At 38.8% G+C, this 6,666-nt stretch overlaps 2 long non-coding RNA genes across 2 annotated transcripts; one reads left to right on the top strand and one right to left on the bottom strand.

The window, feature by feature from the left end:
• Positions 1 to 1,128: 1,128 nt before the first annotated feature.
• LOC131020893 (uncharacterized) lies at positions 1,129 to 4,684 on the bottom strand. The gene is made up of 2 exons (XR_009100798.1): positions 2,046 to 4,684; positions 1,129 to 1,350 (listed from the first exon to the last, which is right to left on the bottom strand). It is a non-coding gene; the product is annotated as an uncharacterized LOC131020893 (long non-coding RNA).
• LOC131020894 (uncharacterized) lies at positions 1,141 to 4,428 on the top strand. The gene is made up of 2 exons (XR_009100799.1): positions 1,141 to 1,857; positions 1,894 to 4,428. It is a non-coding gene; the product is annotated as an uncharacterized LOC131020894 (long non-coding RNA).
• Positions 4,685 to 6,666: the final 1,982 nt, after the last annotated feature.

Genomic DNA, 6,666 nt, shown 5'->3' with positions numbered 1-6,666 from the left:
AGGGCTGACGAGGGTCTTGGGAGGGGGAAGGGGGTGGCGAGATCAGGGGAAGGGGAGGGGGAGGGCTGACGGGGTTTGGGAATGGGGAAGGGGCAGCGCACGGCGGGTGTCGGCCTGGTGGCAGACGGCGGCGGCGGCGGCGGGTGGGGAGAGGGGAAGGTAGGGTTTGGGAGTTGGGGAGGTTAGGGAAGATGAGGTGGTGGATTTCTTTTATTATTTTTTTTCAAGTTTTTTTCCGCATGTAATAAATGTGCTTAGGTGTCAATTTCCAGCTGCCACCTCATCCATTTCGGCTGCCACAGTGTCAATTTCGGCGCCGGCATGAGAAAAAAATTATCATCGGATAAATTTGAGACAAAAACGAAAGGTTAGGTATTTAAAAGTAGAAAAATAAAAAAAAAGTGCAAAAACTAATTCCGTGTAAACGTTAGAATTTACAGGCAATTACCCCATTTATTTTTTGATTTGTTTCCTTTAACTTGGGGATTCTCCTAAAAATAATTTTAAATTTATTTCCATATATATTATTTTTTTCGAAAATCCTATTATTTACATTTTTTGATAATATTTTATTCACTTGTTTACACATATTTAAGGATTCTCCTAAAAATAATCCTAGATTTGTTTCCATAGGTATTATTTTTCTTGAAAATTCTATTATTTATTTTTTTCGAGAATTGTGATTTTATAATTTTTCTACACTAATAATTAAGTAAGATTAATATTTTTTTATTTTATAACGAATAATTATATCGACTTCCTTACATACACTATAGCAGTTCATTGTCTTATTGACATATCGCGTTTAATACTTTACAATAATACATTGCTTTTGATTCAAGTATATGTTAAATAGTCTTGCGAGCGAAATCATATGAACCATTTCACCTCATTTTATTTTATTTTATCTTAAATTCACTAATTTAACTTAAATAATTAATAAATCTTTATTTTATAACGAATGATTATATCGACTTCCTTACATACACTATAGCAGTTCATTGTCTTATTGGCATATTGTCACGACCGGCCTTAATTAAGGATAATTAATCCGGGAAAACCATGACTGGGGAAGGGAAATTACGAAGCGGGTTTAGAAAGGGGTGCATAAAAGAATACTCAAAGAGCTTGGATACGCGTGAAATATTCCTTAAAAAGGAAAAAGGCATCGTTAGGGCTTGGCTAAAACATTATCAGAGTTTGCAACGGAAGGCGTAACTGAAATAATCAGTGTTTACAGCGGAATGCATAATTGAGATACATGTATGAAGACATGTATCCTTTCTGAGCCTACTTTAAGTTCGACAAAAACTCCACTCAGCAACACTTCATCGCCCATCACAACTCAACCTGCACAAACATAAACATACGAAGGGCTGAGTACAAGAGTACTCAGTGGGCAGTGCCAAGCATATAACATAATATCAACAACAAAACACAACTTCGCATAAGAGGCATAAGTTTCTTTCAAATCCTTTGCTCATTAAACATTTCCATATTCATAAACAGCATGAGCGCATTCTTCATCATTAACAATCATCAACACGCATCGTGTCGTGGAGAAGGCCTTCCCCAACGAACACGGGCATCGCACCGTGAAGGGGAGCCTCCCTCAGCGGTCACGGCATCGTACTATTGAGGGAGGCCTCCCCCAATAGACGCTGTAACACTGGCATACTGGCATACTGGCATCGCGCCGCGAGAGAGGCCTCTCTCAGCGGACACAGGCATCGCGCCGTGAGGAAGGCCCTCCTCAACGGACACGGCATCGTACTGTTGAGGGAGGCCTCCCCCAACAGACGCAAGCATCGTACATAAGTATAAACTTATCAGCGTAAAGCATTCAAGCGTAAATAAGTGTAATCAAGCGTAAATTACATAGGGCGTAAATAGTATAAACAGCATAGCGTAAATCATTTAACGTGCAGCATAATAAAGCTTAACTCATTTAAGCGTAATAAAGCATACCATACTTGAAGATCCAATTTGCATTTTAAAGCATAACACTTGCATAGCATTTTATCTACGCGTAAGAAATTGCCCACCTCAATTGTTCTTAAAGCTGGCGTGGAGTCGTTTCTTCTTCGGCTTCACTTTCTGTCGCCCGGACCTTCATTGATGAAGAGTCGATAAGTTCGTGAAGTAATTGTCATAAGACAAAGTCTAATTCTACGTGCCTAGGGTATCTTTTAGTGTTTTAGGGTTCTAGCATCCATAATTCGTTACATTAAAGACAGTCAAAAATCAATCATACCTCGTCTAATCTCATTCAAACACATAGGCAACACAAACACATAAGGCACATAAGAATCACAATCAAACATCATCAAAACATGCTCTGTTTTTACACTGACTCAACTTCAAAATTTAATCTGTTCTGACTCCGACATCTCCTGGACTCGAGACTCATACCGAAAGAAAGATCTTCGAATCTAGTTTCATATAAAAAAAAGTAGAGTCGAAAACTCCAAGTGGTTTGAGAGATATGACGTTTTTACCACGATCTACCATGTTCGGCAGTTTTGAACAATCGAAAACTTGGATTTTTGAAAAATAGTAAACGTTGTCAAACTGGGCTCGACTTTGGTGGATATCTATCTAACACAATAAGGTTAATACCATAAAACTTTGGAAAGCTAGATCACACATGAAGCTACTGAAATAAATGACTCTTTCATCTGTTCTCTGAAATTCTCGGTAGTAATGTGCAGTTTAGGTTTTGCATTTTAAAGAGGTATCAAACGAAGTTGGAATGGCCTGAAATTTTACCAGGGTACTCAAGACTCATGTAGGGACTTGCTATAAAATTTTCAAAGCTATTAGACATCGACAAACCGTCGATCACAGTAGGTCAGTAGGCCTACGAAATTCATATTTATAAGTCCTTAAAAAAAATTATTTATATAAATCAAGAAATAAGAGTTTAATCCCAAAAATATTCATTAAAAGTCCATCATAATTTAAATAAAGAACGGACCTCATTTAAAATAAATAGTCCCAAACTTGTTACGCACATATACTAAATCTTTCATGAAACATCCTTTAAAATAAACTTTGATACATAGAAAATAATTCAACAACTTGAGCTCTTAAGGGGTTGTTTTGCAACAGACACCAAATCTGCCTCGGATCTCCAAATGAGGCTCCAAAAGACATTCTGGAAACTAGACATTTCAAGGATCATTCTCCAATTTGAATCGAATGAAAAACAATTCAAACGAGCAAGATATGCCCTCTCAAAGATGGGTATTTAACAAGCAAAAATCTGAAAATTTCAGATTTCCAGATTACAACCAAGTCAGTGGGCTTTCTTTAAAAATTCATATCTCCCTTTACAAAACTCCACTGGGAACCCCAAGGGTCAATCTGGAAACTAGGGAGAGATCATAACACTCTCCAGTTGGATTTACTCTAAGAACATTCATGGTTTAGAAGATATGACTGTCTAAAGTTCAGTGCACAAAAAGCGTTCAAGTTTGGCAGATTCATAACATAAATCAGAAAACCAACTTTAGGCTTCACCAAAAATTCTAAAACTAAGCAAGTAAGTTCCCAACATGTCATTGAATATTCAGTAGAAAGCTAGGCTTGAGAATCAAAGATTTAAGTCGGGCTTTGCCACCTCAAAGTCGTAGGTTTGTAAAATCTACTGGATGGTACATGGAATAAGAACTAGATTTCAAGAATTTATACCGGTTGTTTCCCTTATTCAAAAATGGTGAGGCCGATGTCAAAAGAAAGATACGGGAGTCTAGAGTGACATATTCAAGTTTCAAAGGTTTTCACCGATTGAAACTTTACTTATGGCCTCCCAAAGATTGTTTACCAAAAATGTATTCCAGATGGGCAGTGATGTTTACAAATTCATAAATAAATCATAAGAGCTTCAAACCTTCTGAAATTTTGCCAAAGTATAGAAAACATATGAAAGATGATACACAATTAATTTGGGAATTTTTGGGAACCTTTTGGATGGCTGGAATCGCCTTGCAAAACACTGCCGGAGCAGTGTGCTTATGGCAGAACTCGTGGCTGCTCTTCGGTTCCTTAGTGAAGAATGAAGATGATGAAAAGATTGTTGCCTGTATAATGGAATGTTAGATGCATTCTTGCGTGTGGTGGGGAAGGGAGTAGGTGGAAAGTTTGGTGTAGTGGAATTAGTGGAGTGGAAAGGGTGGTGAGAAAAAATGTAGTGGAAGAAAGCAAAAGGTGGTGGAGATAGTTGGTGGAGTGGAGAAGTGGAGATTATGCGTGTATAGTGTAGGAGACATTAGGGAGTGGAAAAAAATAATGATGATTGTATGCTTACATATATGTCTAGCATATTCATGTATCTACTTCATAGCATTGATAGGTGAAACTGTAATTGGTTATAAGAGTTTGTAAAGTATGAGAATGAGATTGATGAATAAATGAATTATATCCTCATGCCTTGGTGATGCTAATACAGTAATATGAATCTAGATTAAATCCATAGATTGAATTTGCGTTGCAGTCAGAATAATTTCTCGACTTCTAGTAGCACTAATAAAATATAACTGCTTCTGTTTCTCGATTAATAAATAACATGACTTTGCTAAGTCAGTTATAACTTGGAAATAATAATTATTGATTGCTCAATAATCCTCGTCGCGTTTTTTTTTTTTTTTTTTTTTTTTTTTTATACGTTATAAAAATATAACGCTAAAATAATAACTCTGCCTCTGATAAAAAAAAATCAGAACCATAAACTGGATTCATTTATAAAAATTGCATTTACTAGTTTTTATCATAAATAAAAGAGCGGGCTACTACACATATCGCGTTTAGTCCTTTACAATAACACATTGTTTTTTCATTCAAGTATATATTAAATAGTCTTGCGAGCGAAATCATATGAATCATTTCACCTCATTTTTGTTTTTCTCTCAAATTAACTAATTTAACTTAAATTAATTAATAAATCTTTAATTTATAATGGATAATTATATCGACTTCGTGACATAGTCTTGCGAAATCATATGAATCATTTCACCTCATTGTATTATTTACAATAATAGATTGTTTTTCATTCAAGTATATGTTAAATAATAGGAGTAATTGCCCCTAAATACATAAACTTTCACATATTTCTGGAATTGCACACCATCTTTAGATTCTGCCCCACAATACATAAACTTTGAGATTCTTCTGTTTTTTCCCATGGCACCGGAAACCACTAAATGGAGAGATGACGTGGCTGCCGGAAAACACACGTGGATTCGCCGGTGACACTTGGATTCCTACTTTCTTTTCCCAGCCCTAATTTCCCTCTCTATCTCTGCTCGGCCAAGAGAGCGCCGCCACCAGGGAGAGTGCTGCCACCAGGGAAAGCTGCCAAGCAGTTTACCCTCTCCATCTCTGGTCGTCGTCGGCCAAGGGAGCGCCGCCATCGGCCAAGAGAGGGCCGCGACCAGGAAGAGCGCCGCTAAGTTTGAAGAACCAAATTTTGCGAGCCCTAATTGCCCAATCTCTGCTCGTCGCTGACCAGGGAATGCCGCGACCAGGGAGTGCCGTCGACCAGGGAACGCCTGTCAACCACTGAAAAATTCGACTGCCCTAATTTCCCCAAGCAGTTTACATAATAAAACAAGATCTGTACATTGAAAAAAAAATATTCAAACTTGAGTCTTGGTGGTTTGTTGTTGAATGTTGAGTGTTGTTGTTGATTGTTTGAAGTCAAGAGGGGGGATGGACCGTGCGGTGGTGGCGGCTCCTCGCTGCTATCGTCGGTAGTCAGAGCAAGGAAGGGTGGAATCGGTGGTCTCGGGGCTAGGGCTAGGGCTCAGGCGGCGCCTCCGTTCGAAATCCGAGCGGTGGCGGCTGGTCGGTGGTGTGTGGGTGTGTCCTATATTCAGTCGGAGAGAGAGTCAGGGAGGCAGCTATTGTCGTTGGGGAAGAAGGTGGCGGCGCCAATGTTGGGGTTGTTCGGTGTCTGTGAGAGAAGAGAAGGACGTCGGGGGAGATGAAAGAAGAGGCGGTGGTGGCTGGATTTTCGCTGCTGCTGCCGTCGACCGCTGAGATGAGAGTAATTGAGGGCGGTGGTTGTGGCTTGTCGATGCGGTCGCCAGAATCGAGGGGGTTCGTCTGTGTGTGTGAATTGGGAAATAGAGAGGGAGAGGGAACAGGAGACCAGAGAGGTGTCAAAGAAGAGGACGTCGGGGGAGATGAAAGAAGAGGCGGTGTCTGTGAGAGAATCCACGTGTCACCGGCGAATCCACGTGTGTTTTCCGGCAGCCACGTCATCTCTCCATTTAGTGGTTTCTGGTGCCATGGGAAAAAAACAGAAGAATCTCAAAGTTTATGTATTGTGGGGCAGAATCTAAAGATGGTGTGCAATTCCAGAAATATGTGAAAGTTTATGTATTTATGGGCAATTACCCCTAAATAATATTGCAAGCGAAATCCATTCGTATAAATCATTTTATTTTATTTTATTTTTTCTCACATACACTAATTTACTTCAATTAATTAATACTTTATTATAACAGTTGAAATATGGTGGTGGCGCTTTGCCGACCAATATGTAAAGGTGGAAGCTTTAAAGAAAGCTTAGACTCTGTGTTATAAATTTCAAAATCAACTACTTGACCATCAGAATTAATACTCCTATCATAGAAATGTTCAATTTCAGTAGAAAATATATTA

Source organism: Salvia miltiorrhiza, chromosome 4, assembly GCF_028751815.1.
Source record: "Salvia miltiorrhiza cultivar Shanhuang (shh) chromosome 4, IMPLAD_Smil_shh, whole genome shotgun sequence".
NCBI lineage: Eukaryota > Viridiplantae > Streptophyta > Magnoliopsida > Lamiales > Lamiaceae > Salvia > Salvia miltiorrhiza.
Note: the sequence above shows the minus strand (reverse complement) of the source record. Positions and strands in the feature narration are given on the sequence as shown.